This window comes from Ursus americanus, chromosome 31, assembly GCF_024610735.1.
Source record: "Ursus americanus isolate L20-20 chromosome 31, mUrsAme1.1.p, whole genome shotgun sequence".
In the NCBI taxonomy this organism is placed as follows: domain Eukaryota; kingdom Metazoa; phylum Chordata; class Mammalia; order Carnivora; family Ursidae; genus Ursus; species Ursus americanus.
This window is the reverse complement of record NC_142157.1, coordinates 35,840,837-35,854,416: the sequence shown is the minus strand read 5'-3', so window position 1 is coordinate 35,854,416 and position 13,580 is coordinate 35,840,837. Positions and strand designations below refer to the sequence as shown.

Here is a 13,580-nt window from a genome sequence, read left to right as displayed (position 1 = left end):
CTGCACAACTCCATGCCCAGGGAAGACCAGAGTCGGTCCTGATCTTTCACTTGCGTCTGACCTCGAGGCTCTGCACTGGTGGAAGGTGATGGCTAAGACAGAGTTATATACAGTGCCTGGCAGACCATTAAAGGAATGCTCTACTGGCTCCCAGAGCCCCTCTGCAAATGCTGGGGATCTCACTTGTTCAAGGCATTTTCTCTTTTTAAAGATTCATTTATTATTTTAGAGAGAGCGAGCGAATGGGAGAAGGGGCAGAGGGAGAGAGAGAATCTCAAGCAGAATGATGAGCACAGAGCCCGACGCAGGGCTTGATCTCACGACCCTGAGATCACAACCTGGGCTGAAACCAGTCAACTGACTGAATCACCCAGGCACCCCTCACTTGTTCAAGGCATTGAAGGTGATTGTTTAAGGCCCTGTTAGCGACTACCAAGATGACTGAACAGAGACTTTGGTGGCCACTTGTGACAAAGAATACAGACTTCATGGAGTTAGTTCAGGAAGGTCATTAAGCTAACAAACAGCAACAACAGTAAGGCCTGATGGGGGGATCTGGTTTACTGACTTGTTCCATTATCTTCTTTTTTTTAAAAAAAATTTTTAGTATGTTACGTTGGTCACCATACAGTACATCCTTAGTTTTTGATGTCGTGTTCCATGATTCATTATTTAAGTATAACACCCAGTGCACCATGCAGTATGTGCCCTCCTTAATACCCATCACCGGGCTAGCCCATCCTCCCACACCCCTCCCCTCTGAAACCCTCGGTTTGTTTCCCAGAGTCCATAGACTCTCTTGGTTCATTCCCCCTTCTGTTTACCCCCCCTTCATTCTTCCCTTCCTTCTCCTACTGATCTCCCTGCTATTCCTTATGTTCCACAAATGAGTGAAACCATATGATAATTGTCTTTCTCTGCTTGACTTATTTCACTTAGCATAACCTCCTCCAGTCCCATCCGTGTTGCTGCAAATGCTGGGTAATCGTTCTTTCTGATGGCTGAGTAATATTCCATTGTATATATGGACCACATCTTCTTTATCCAGTCATCCGTTGAAGGGCATCTCAGCTCCTTCCACAATTTAGCTATTGTGGACAAAGCTGCTATGAACATTGGAGTGCATATGGCCCTTCTCTTCACTATATCTGTATCTTTGGGATATATACGCAGTAGTGCAATGGCTGGGTCATAGGGTAGCTCTATTTGTAACTTTTTGAGGGACCTCCACACTGTTTTCCAGAGTGGCTGTACCAACTTGCATTCCCACCAACAATGTAGGAGGGATCCCCTTTCTCCACATCCTCTCCAACGTTTGTTGTTTCTTGCCTTGTCAATTTTTGCCATTCTAACTGGCGTAAGGTGGTATCTTAGTGTGGTTTTGATTTGAATTTCCCTGATGGCTAATGATTTTGAACGTTTTTTTCATGTGTCTGTTAGCCATTTGTATGTCTTCACTGGAAAAGTGTCTGTTCATATCTTCTGCCCATTTTTTGATTTGATTATTTGTTTCTTGTGTATTGAGCTTGAGAAGTTCTTTGTAGATCTTGAATACCAGTCTTTTATCTGTAGTGTCATTTGCAAATATATTCTCCCATTCCATGGGCTGCCTCTTTGTTTTTTTTGACTGTTTCCTTGGCTATGCAGAAACTTTTTATCTTGACAAAGTCCCAAAAGTTCATGTTTTCTTTTGTTTCCCTTGCCTTTGGAGATGTGTCGTGAAAGAAGTTGCTGTGGCCGATGTCAAAGAGGTTGCAGCCTATGTTCTCCTCTATGATTTTGATAGATTCCTGTCTCACATCGAGGTCTTTCATCCATTTGGAGTTTATCTTTGTGTATGGTGTGAGAGAGTGGTCAAGTTTCACTCTTTTGCATGTAGCTGTCCAATTTTCCCAGCGCCTTTTATTGAGGAGACTGTCTTTTTTCCACTGGATGTTTTTTCCTGCTTTGTCAAAGATTAGTTGACCATAAAGTCCCATTATATTCCTAAAAATGTCTAGTTTTCTGCAAAATGTTATGAGGCATGCAAAGAAACAGAGAAGTATGGCCCATTCACAGGGAGAGAATAGATTGTGTCCCCGAGGAAGCCCAGATGCTGATTTACCAGACAGGGACTTTAAATGAGCTATTTTAAGTACATCAGACTGTGGGAAGCCCTGCCTAAAGATGTAAAATACAGTAATGTAAATGTCTCACCAAACAGAGAATATAAGTAAAAAGATAGATATTATAAAAGGACCCCAATAGAAATTGTGGAGTTAAAAACTACAATCACTGAAATAAAGCTTCACTTTGAAAGAGGGCTTTTACTAGTTTCCTATTGTTGCACCAAATGCATGTAAACATAGTGGCTTCAAACAACACAAACTTATTTACTTGCAGTCCTGAAGTCAGAAATCTAAAATTGAGGTCCTTGTAGGGCTGTGTTCTTTCTGGAGACCTCAGGGGAAAGCCCTTCCCCTTGATTTTTGCAGTGTTGCAGTCTGCCTGCGTTCTTGGGCTGGTGGTCTGTTCTTCACATCACCTGTGTCCCTTGAGTCTATCCTGACATCTTCTGTTAGCCACTCTGATCCTCTGATTCTTTTGTAAGAACCCTTGTGACTGCACTGGGGCCAATTCAGATAATCCAGGATATTCTCTCTATCTCGAGATCCTTAATTTAATCACACATGCAAAGTCTCTTTGCTCTTTAGGGTAAGGCAGGTTCCTGGGATTAGGTTGTGGACATCTTTAGGAGGAAGAAGGCACTATCCAGACTATACAAAGGACTTAACAACAGATTTGAGTTGGCAGAACAAATAATCAGTGAATTTGAAGATAGGTCAATTGAGATGATCCCAACTGAAGAATAGAATGAAGTGAAATAAAGAGAGCATCCGTGACCATCAGGTGACCAATATACCTATAATGGGAGTCCCACTGGAGAGCAGAAGGAATATTTGAAAAAGTATGACCAAACTTGCCAAATATCATGAAAAAGGTTAGTCTCAATGGACTCTTAAGTAGGATAAACATAAAGAGATCTGTACCTAGACACATCTTAGTTAAACTGTCAAAAAACAAAGACAAAGAATCTTGAGCATAGCAAGAGAGAAATGTCTCATTCCATCCAAGGGATCCTCAATAACATTAATAGCTGATAACTGATTGGAAACTGTCGAGGTCAGAAGGCATCAGGGTGACATGCTCAAAGTGCTGGAAGAAGGGGTCAGCCAAGAAGCCAGACAGAAAGGCCAACTATCCTTCAGAAATGAAGGAGAACATTAGATAGCCCCAGATAAACAAAGACTGAGGATTTGTCACCACCAGATTTCTCACCTGCCTTGCAAGAAACATGTCAGTCCTTCAGGCTGAAATGAAAGGACACTAGATAGTAACTCAAATGGCACTCTCAGTAGATGGAGGGAAAACACTGGGCAAAATCCGACACTCTTTCATGATAAAGACACTCAGCAAACTAAGAGTGGAAGGCAATATCCCAACCCAGTAAGGGGCATCTGTGAACAACCTGCAGCTAACCTCACACTCTGTGGTGAAAGACTGAAATCTTTCTCCCTAAGATTTAAAACAAGACAAAATGCCTGTTCTCACCACTCTTTCCAACATCTTACTGAAAGTTCTAGCCAAGAAATTAAGCAAGAAAAGTAAGTGGAAGAGATAAATCGTGGAAAGGAAGAAATAAGATGGTCTCTGTGTATAAGATGTGATCTTGTGTATAGAAAGTCCTGAAGAACCCACAGAACCACAAGAGCTCCTAAGCGGTTCCTCTTGTTTACAGTCAGCTGGTTTTTGACAAGGGCGCCAAGACCATTCAGTGGAGGATGAGCACTCTTCAGCAAGTGATAGGCCACCTGGATTCCCACATGCCAAGGAGCGAAGCTGACCCCTACCTCACTCCATGTGTAAAAATTAACCCAAAGCAGATCAATTACCTAAATGTGAGAGCTTAAACTGTACAACTCTTAGAAGGAAACCGGGTTTGAATCTTGTTGGCTTTGGGTTAGACAGGAATCTCTCTCAGACGTGAAAGCATAAGTAACAAGGGGGAAAAATAGATAAATTAGATTTCATCACAGTTAAACACTTTTGTGCTTCAAAGGACATCAAGAAAGTGAAACAATAGTGTACACAGTGGGAGGGGAAAACCTTTAAAATATTTTCGTAATTTATCTGAGACGGGACTAGTATCCACAATATATAAAGAAATCGCGTAACTCAACAATAAAAAGGCAAATTACCCAAATTCAAAGTGGGCAATGGATCTGATAGTTTTCAAAAGGAGACATACTCATGACCAATGAGCATATGAAAAGCTCACCATCATTAGTGATTAGGGAAATGCAGCTCGACCCGCAGTGGGATCACACCTGACACGCACTAGGTGGCCGTCATAGCAAAGACAGACAGCTGTTGTCTTGTTGAAAGGACTGCCGTCCTGGTGAGGGTGTAGAGGAAATTGGGTTGCTCACGCTTTGCTGGTGGGAGTGTAAAGAGATGCAGCCACTCTGGAAAACGGTTTACAGTTCTTCAAAATGTTAAATATGGGATTGTTGGCTGACCTAGCAATTCCACTGCTAAGTATATACCCAAGAGAATTTAAAAACTCTTCCCGGAGAAACACCTGTACACGAATGTTTATGGCTGCATAATTCATAATTGTAACAAAGTGGAGACAACCTGAGTATCCATCAACTAGTGGATGGATAACAAAATGTGTCCCGTCCATCCAGTGGAGCCGTACTGAGAACCAAGAAATGAAATCCTGTTACGTCCTACGACGTGGGTGAACCTTGACAACGCTATGCTAAGTGAGCGTGGGCAGGCACAGAGGGCCACGCAGTGTGTGACTACATCTACATGGGGTGGGGGTCTGCGGTAGTCATGAGTAGACATGCGAGGTCGTCCAGGAGCCGACAGGGGCTGGCGGCGGGGCGACGGCTGACGGCACAGCGTTTCCTTCTGGGTGATCAGGGTCTGGAAGGGACACAGGACGGCTGTACGACTGTTACGCGTGGTGCTTGCACTGAACCCTGAGGTTTTGAGTTTGGGGGCTAGAAGTTAAGGATGATGAACTATAGATCCAGAACTGGGAGAAAGGGAGAGCAGAGCAGCTGCTTTGTTTTCCTGATGGGACTGGATTTCTCGAAGGGAGAGACTGCATTTGCTGTAACACAGGTCTTGAGTTCCTTGCATGCGCCGGGACTTCTTGTTTCCTGCATCTCTGGAAGCACCCAGAAGGCGTTCACTGGGGATTCCTACAGCACTCGCTTTGGATTTAACTGCTGTGAGTCATGAGAAATGCTGTATTTCCTACTGAGGCCTGCAGCCTTGACTGTTGAACATTATGGGGTCCAGGCCGGTAGGAAGCCTCTATTTTATCGTCCTCCTGGCACAGCTCTCTACTCCAGAGCTCACTAAAAATTCTCTGATGGCAGCGAAGGGGGTAGTTTTGCATTCCTCAGAAAGTGGAAAAGGGCCTCCGCCGTACCGCCTGCCGGGCAGGAGAGGCACAGCCGCTGGTGTGGGCTTACTCAGCAGGTGCGGGACTGCTGCTCAGGATGAGTTCTGTGCTGACGGAATCTTCGGCTTTGGCGTTACTGTAACTTGGAACTTTATGATGTTCTGTTTCACCAACGAATCTGTCACCTCCTTGGGACCAGAGATCCACATATTTTTTATTATCTCTCAGGACCGAGCATGGTGACTTGTCCATAGCAAGGCTCAAGACATACTATTTATTATAGAACTTGGGAAGTCGGGGGTCCCTGCAGTGGCTCCTTGACTGCCTCTCTCAGTGCCCAGCGGAACCCCAGTGGTGTTGGGAAGAGGGCGACTCCAGGTCGAATGACAAAAGGGAGCCACGCTAGCCTGCCTGTGATACTGACTCTGATACTAACTTCCCCTTTCCTCCCCCTTCAGTCCTCCCAGCAGCCCCTCCATTTAGGCTTGGTCAGTCTGTTACTAGCAAATGAAGGGTTGGGGCTCGCAGGCATTAAGGTCACCTGCCCGGGGCTGCAGTGAGGGTGGGTCTGTGTGACAACAGCCCCCACTCCCTGGGAGAAAGCCAGCTCCGTCCCACGTCCGGGGCTGGCGGGGATCTGCACGGGACCCAGAGCAGGACAGGGCACAGACCCGGGTCTCACCTGGGAGTTCTCCTCCCTTCGTGGGTGGCATGGCGGCGAGGAGCTTACAAGAGGCCTGCCCCCCACAACGCAGCCTTGTTCTTCTAGTGAGCTCTTGGTGTGCCTAGGACTTTTCTCTTTGAAATGCAAGCACGGTCCTTCATGAGGAGCAGGAATTCCCAGACTCCAGTCTTTGGCATTTCTGTGAAGCGGCTTCGTGGCTGGTGGGGCAAGAGCTGTAGGAAATTCATGGACGAGGAGCCAGGCTGCTCTCCTTGAAATAGAGACTCAAGCCAGAAACAAGGGACTGTTTGGATCTTCGTGAGGAGAAGGAGATGCAAACAGCAGATTCCAGTCACACAAAGGTGGTGGGAGGTTGGCCTGTCCGGGAGCCGAAGTGTGGTCTCGTTGACAATGATGGGCTTTATTCTTTGGCTCCTGCTTCCACACACCCATTTGGGAAGTGTGGCCCCTTCAGAGTTTTCCCGTATCCCACAGCTGGGGGCTCCTTGGTGTCACGAATTCCCGCCACCTCTTTCGTCTGTGGCGGGGTGTGCAGCCCACTGGGAGGCGCCCTCCGGAAGGCGCCCCAGACAGTCCCACCGCCAGGCCCAGCCGCCGGCCCTCACATAAATTCCCCCTGCATAGGCACGGCTTCTCATGGATCGCGCTGGGCACAGCTTCTAGGGTCCTAAGGGGACTGTGCCCTGCGGCTCCTGCTGGCAGCGATGGCGGGTTCTCACGGCTTCTCTCTGCCCCCATCACTCCAGCCTCCCTCCGCCTTGGCCAGCTCTGCCTGCGCTGTTGGTGCCCACAAATGGGGACCCACTGCGGATACCAGGAGGACTCGCCTGGGGGAGTGATCTGGAGCTCATCCCTGTGGGGTCTGAGCCCCTACTCCCCGTGCTCTTATGAAGCTACGGTTGCTGTGTGTGTCCATTATGGTCGCACAAGTCATGCTTTCACCAAGAGAGGCCCAGTGGACCCCCAGAGCCACAGATAATCTGTCCTGTGCCCGCCACAGCCCTCGTGATGGTCAGGGTCCTTTCCCTCACCAGTGCAATCGCTCCGTTTCCTGCTGGCCCGTGGGCAGACCTGGCAGCCACAGCCGCTGTGAGACCCGCGTCCCCCCGTGGGCGTCCCCCTGAGCTGCAGGTTGAGAAGCACAAATCTCTGAGAGTCTAACGGGACTGTGGGAGTGGGCCCACCCCTGCCCTGCTTGGTTCCAGAAGCACGTCTTCTGTCAGGTGGGGACACCCGCATGCAGTGGCCACTGGCTTCGAGGTCCACTCTTTCTTGGATGATGGCGCCCTGCCCTGTGCCTCAGCTGTGTCTGCCACCAGACACCCAGACTCGCAAACTCAGAACATGTGGGACACCTTACTCAGTGATGCGTTCGTGACTTGTCTTGAACCTTCCTTATGTTCAGGCCTGCTCTGTGGCGGGGTGTGCAGCCCACTGGGAGGCACCAGTGGTGACCTCCTTCCTGGTGACTGTGGCCCCAACTCTCGTCTCTGTTGGGGGTAACTTAATGTAGACTCCCCAGCCCTGACCCAAGGGTGAGGAATGTGTCGGGACAGCCCTGGGAGATCTCGGACCTGAGGTCTGCTGTGCCCTCCCTGGATTGGAGCCTCCCTGTGGTTCGTGGGAAGTGAGGGCAGACTGAACAGGATATAAGAAGCACCTCCCGCCGCAGCCCCCCAGCCCAAGGGCAGGTATGGTAGAATTTCAGGCCCTGGTGGATGAGAGGAACACTTTCAAACAAGCAGTGTCATCTGTGGTCACTCAGACCGTAGCCTGCGGGCCCTCTGTCCAGCCTCCTGGTAGTTCTGCTCCATGCCTGGAGGGGCAGGTGGAATGGGCAGCCTCCGGAAGGGGTCGGAATGCTCACACGGACCCTGCAATGTTGAGCCCACGCAGGCCTGTAGGGCCGAGGCATAAACAGCCTGAATGATGTTTAGGTCCGTACCCATCCAGCTTAGAAGCCCAGGAGGAAAGTGTCAGCCATGCCTACATACATGCTAGGGCAAGTGTGGGCAGGTGACCCAGAACATCTCCAATATCTGCAGTGCATTAACCTTTCAAAGCACCGTGACCCTCCGAGTGCATGGAGTTCGCTAGTGCCCCAGAGGCAGGGGCTGACGGTTGTCCCCACCCTCGACAGTCAGGTTGTTGGTTGATGTGAGAGCCGCAAGGGTAGCTGTTCACCCCGCTGAGGCCGCTGACACACGGAGTCGGAGGAGGAGGAAGGTTTCACAGTGGACCTGCCATTTCTTTGCAGCGGACGGGAACGCTCCCTACACCCACACGCGGCATTCGGAGATCCCCCCCCCCCGCCCCGCTGCCGGGCTCTGCTTGGTGAAAGACAACCAACAAGTCAGGGAAGCACAATTTTACTCCATGTTTTTATTCACTTAACAGAAACATTCACTTATCAGATATCACTGAAGTGCGATTTACAGAACTTAGAGGCAAATTAACATGTAAATTAATACTTAAAGGTTTTGGATTTTTTTTTACAAATATTACAAATGTACATCCAATATTGCCATTCATTCATGCTTTTTATGTACATACCTTTGCTTAAGAATTACTATATATTAAGTTCATTTGCTTAAAAAAATGCTGAAAATTAGCTGAAAACTAACTGGGCACTGCTGGAAAAGTGTGTTTTTGTTTGTTTTCATTGATGCGTATACTGCAGAGTGGTAGAAACCCAGCGCCGGCATGAAGCGAGGCCGTGGAATCCTGATCCTTGTACCTTTATCATCTCTGCAAGTCTGATTTTGTAACGATGAGCTGGGAAATAAGGTATTTCTTTCTCTGGGGGCTGACACTGTCTGCAGCCCCCTGCGGGAGTGCTGTTGGTTGTTCTAACTTTCTGGGGACCTGGCCATCAGTGTCCCTTTTGTGGGAGCTCAGACTAATGGACATGTTCCAGGAGTCCAACAAAGGACTCCAGTAAGTTCCCCTGGACCAGAAGTCACAAGAATGCAGGAGGGCAGTGCGGCAGAGCTCAGGGTTACACAGGCCTGAGACCGATTCTCAGCTGCACCGGGGAATCACAAGTGTAGGGTAGGGAGGAACAGGCACTCAAACAGGGAAGAGGAAGGGGAGAGAGAGGAAGATGAGGGAGAAACCCAGAGGCAGCCCTATTGGGAGGGGGTGAGCAATGGTGGTGATGGGTCGCGTATCTTCTGGTTCCCCAGAACTGAGAGGTGCTCCTCTGCTCCAGGCCACCTCCCCAGTAACCTGCAGGTTTTGCATCTGTCTCTCCTTCTTCATCCCCCCCCAATCCTTTCTCTGATTCAGAATTTGTGGGAGACGTTTGACAGGAGCCAGCAAGGTCCCCGCGTTGCCAGCACAGCGCTTTGGGCAGAACCACGGACAGCGGCGCGCATGCCCCCTGCTGGGGCCTCGCTAGACACAGGAGGTCCTGTGCCTGGGAGGCCATAGAACCCCGGCGGGACCCCAGACAGGCAGGTCTGTCCCTGCTAAGTGCCGTCGGATGGTGGTACTGCCATTCCTGAAACATAGAGCTTTAAGTCTTTCACTCTGTCCATGAGCTCCTCAAGACCTTGAAGCTGGGACAGGCTTTCCAAGTGTGTCGGACAGTGGACCTTCCTGACCCTGGTTGGGTTACAGCTCTGCAAACCCCACAGGGAAGGTGGTGGACGAGCCAGCAAAGGGACGCTGGTTTGCTGAGTGTTAGCTGATACTTCTGTCAACAGAGGCGGTAGTCCTGACTTCCCTTTGGTCTTTATTAGGAAGGAATATTTATTGTGTTTTGGGCCAATTAGATGATTTCATTAGAATGGCTTCTTAAAAAATGGTTGTAGAAGTTTCCCTAAATTAAAAATGTCTAAGTTTCAAATGTCTTTTTAAATTTTTAAAACAAGGTACTATAGACACATCTTGAAATTTATAATCTAAAAATAGCATTTCATCAAAATACCCTAACTATTCTGGCATCGATATACCGTGTATTTACTGTTTATGGCTCTCCAGACCTGGTAAACACTATACCAAAAAACCCCGCAAAACAACCATTAACTTTATTGATAAGAACAGCTTCCTGTGAAAAGGAAATTATATGAGAAATTATGAGGGAAAAACTCAACTGGACGTTTCTGAAGAACAGCAAGACTCACGGAATCAGTAGTGACGTGTAGGTATATACAGACTTGAGAGACCCACAGGTATAAGCAGAACAATAGTTAGAGACCTGCACATCCTTTCCTTGGCAGAAACCGAAACCAAAGAAACCCTCGATCCAGCCCCTTGCAGTGAAACCGCGTGCTAGGAATGGGCAGGCGGAGTTCCATGACCCGTGACCTCCCCCTTCGGGCTGTGCGCCGTGGAAAGGCTCGCGGACGCGGACCTTGTGGCCAGAGCCAGGCGGAAAGCCTTCCGCGGCTGATCCCCTGGCTGGGAAAGCGGTGTGTGCTTCGAGGCAGATACCGATGCAGTCGACCTGTCTGGACTTGAGAAGCAGGGCTGGGTAGACGTGCAGACACGGCACATGACGTGGGAAAACAAAGGACTCTGAGCCACCAGGTGTGCCGCACGTTCAGATGGGCAGTGCGGTGGTTAGGACAGCCTAGATGCCGGCAGGCCCCTGCTGCTGCTCTGTGGGTCTTGCCTTTGTGGCCTCGGGGCGTCAGGAGGTGGCCCCAAGGTCCCATGCCCGAGCTTTGCTCTCCTTTGGAACAGGGGTGAGGTGTCTGTGGGCTCCTCTCAGGACTCTGACCCCCCTGCAAATGCAGGCTTGGCCTGGCCTCCAGCAGTGTTTGGTGTTCTTTTGGGCTTTGAAGCACAGAGTGAGATCCTCAGGCGTCCCGGCAACCTCGTCTCTGGGCTGGCGCCACCTGTCCCTCCAGCCACAGCAGGTGCCACATCAGAGCCCTGTGGGCTGGCCTCCGGCTGGTTGGTGACGCGGCCCCTTGTGCCTCTCCATCCCTGCTCCTGGTCAGGCAGCTCCTGGCCAAGCTCAGCCTCTCAAACGTGCTTCCTGCTGCCTTGGAAACGCCTCGCGACGAAGCTCCTGCACCGAGCCTTCATCTCTCCTTCCGGGATGTCCCGGCCGACCTAACAACGAGGCCCTACCCTGGTGCTGATCGGTGTGGTTTTCTCCAGAAGTAGATGTTTTGGTGGAGTGTAGGTGTTTCTGGAGGGCCAGTGCCTCAGACGAGATGAATGGTGACCAAGTATCTGCAGTCAAGGTGTCGTGGGCATGTCCGATATCGGGTAGTGGGTGTGTCCAAGTCCCTGGGGTCCCGCCGTCCGGTGGCCCGTGGTGCGGTGTGTGGGTGGCCCATCCGACTCGGTCCCAGGGCGGCCGCTGCTAATGCCGTCTCCTCGCTCTGGAAGGGGCATCATTTGGAGCGCAGGGATAGAAGCGAGGGCTCAGAGCGGGAGCAGCTCGAGGTTCTAGCGGGAACGGCCGCGCGTCCATACTGTCCGAGAAGGGCGAGTCAGAGTCCAAGTCATCAGTTCTGTCCAAGTTTCGTCCTGGTGACGTGTCAGACTACCAGAAACTAACGTAAACCGCTGTTTGGTTACAGCGTTCATCCCGAATTAACATTTCATCGTATTTCTTCAAGTGTTAGGAAAGATTAGTGTGCATCATTTGTTTGCAAAAACATTTTCATGTCTTTTAAAAGTTTATCTTGAAGAAATTATGTGCTCTGTGCCCATTTTCTTTCCTAAGAGAACATGAGTGAGAAATCTGACCCTATATGAAGTCCTGGGAAGAGTTGGTTTCCATAGTAACACCTCTACTTCTTGTCCCACAACAGATATCTAAACCTCGTGTTGTCTCCTTTCTGCCCCCTTATCATATCCGCAGTCTCGACTTGGAGATGTGCGGCACGGCGTTACGCTCCCGCGTCTTGGGGTGAGTGGCAGGCCTGTGTTCTCGTCAGGGTGTGCCCCTGTGGCGGGCCGGCTGCACGTCTCACCAGAAGCCGGAGCGGGCTACTCCGAGGCTTGGCTGTGTGGCATAGTGCGTTTCAGATGTGGGTCTTTTGCGGGAGAAATTAGAGGCCTGTCAGTAGGATGATGGATGTTAGAGATGAGTTCTTGGTCGTCGAAATGGACAGTTCAGGGTACCTGGATGGACTGAAGGAGTGTGAGAGGATGCCTGCCTCCTGCCTGCACAGCCACGCGGCCCCACCCTGCTCTGAGAAAGGGTGCCAGGGGCCACATCCCAAATGGTCTGGGTGTCTGACGCCTGTCCTCAAGGGGACAGAACCCTGCCTCTTGCATCTCAGTAGCTGCTGTAAGTGGTTTGTTTCCATCATGCAAGATGGTGATCGGGAACCTAAAGTGATGGAGAGCTGGTAGCTCCTCCAGCCCCAAGGAAAGGTTGTTGTGAGTGTTCTTTGTGCTTCTTCTCTGACGCAACTTAAAGAGCGTGGTCTGGGACTTGGTTTCCTTGTTACCTGGTGAGGAGGCTGTGGGTAGTCACTAACCCGCACACGGCTGCCGCACACGTGGTCAGCGGCCGTCGGCACCTGCCGCGGAGCCTGTGCTGGGCCTGGGATGGGTGCTGCGGTCTGTGGCACTCAGTCCTGGGCCCGGGTCCCGCGTGTCCTACGTCTCAGCTCACCGGCTTGCTGCAAGAAGGCCTTCATTTCTCTGGTCCTAGTTTAGGGGCTCTTCAGTTTGTGCATCTCAAATCCGCTTCGACGGAGGTGGGGTAAAAACTGGAGTGAGTGATGAGGGTGGTAGAGCGTCCTGTGGCTTCTTTGGGGAGGAGCCCATGGCTTTTCTCTTCATTGTGGCTTATCCTGAAGTACCGTGCCAGCTTGTGCTAGTGAGAACCAGACGCAGTGCTGGAGGCGTGTGGCCGGGGGGTCGGGGGCGTGGGAACGGTGCCGAGGCACCGCGTGGCAGGGCTGCACCTAAGACCCTTCAGCCTGAACGGAGACTGTCCCTCGCACACACCGGGAGGAGACGTTCGGCCGCACCTGTGCCTTCAGGACTGGGGGCGTCTGGGTTCTGACAACGTGGGAGCAGCCGCCCGAGAAGCAGCTCCTACCTTGAGTCCACTTGCCCACGGAACACTGACCACGCGCGAGCTTCTGGAACACGAGAGGGAAATGAGCGTGGGGAGCCAGGAGCACTGCCTGCCGCCCCACGCACACGCACGCACGCCCTGCCCTGTCCGGGTGCTTGCTCTGCTCCGGGAGCGCGGGAGTCCGGTGGCTCAGAGAGTCAGTAGAAACTGGTCTTGCTCAGGTGGCTTCCTCACCCAGGTGCCCAGCCCGGCCTTCTGGAACGCCTTGAACAGCTGCTGTTTGACAGACTGGTAGGTGCACGCCCCCCGCTTGGCCTCACAGTACATGGACGGCGTGTCTCCGTGGCTCGGGATCCGCGTGCTCAGCTGTGGGGCAGGAACAAGACAAGTAAGCCGGACGGACAGAAATGCCGGGGCATCCGCGAGAAACATCGGCT

At 50.9% G+C, this 13,580-nt stretch overlaps 1 protein-coding gene across 1 annotated transcript in view; it reads left to right on the top strand.

Annotated features, from left to right (window-relative positions):
* WDR37 (WD repeat domain 37) overlaps positions 1–13,580 on the top strand; it is a 109,842-nt gene that overhangs the window by 80,462 nt on the left and 15,800 nt on the right. The gene's annotated exons all lie outside the window — the stretch shown is intronic.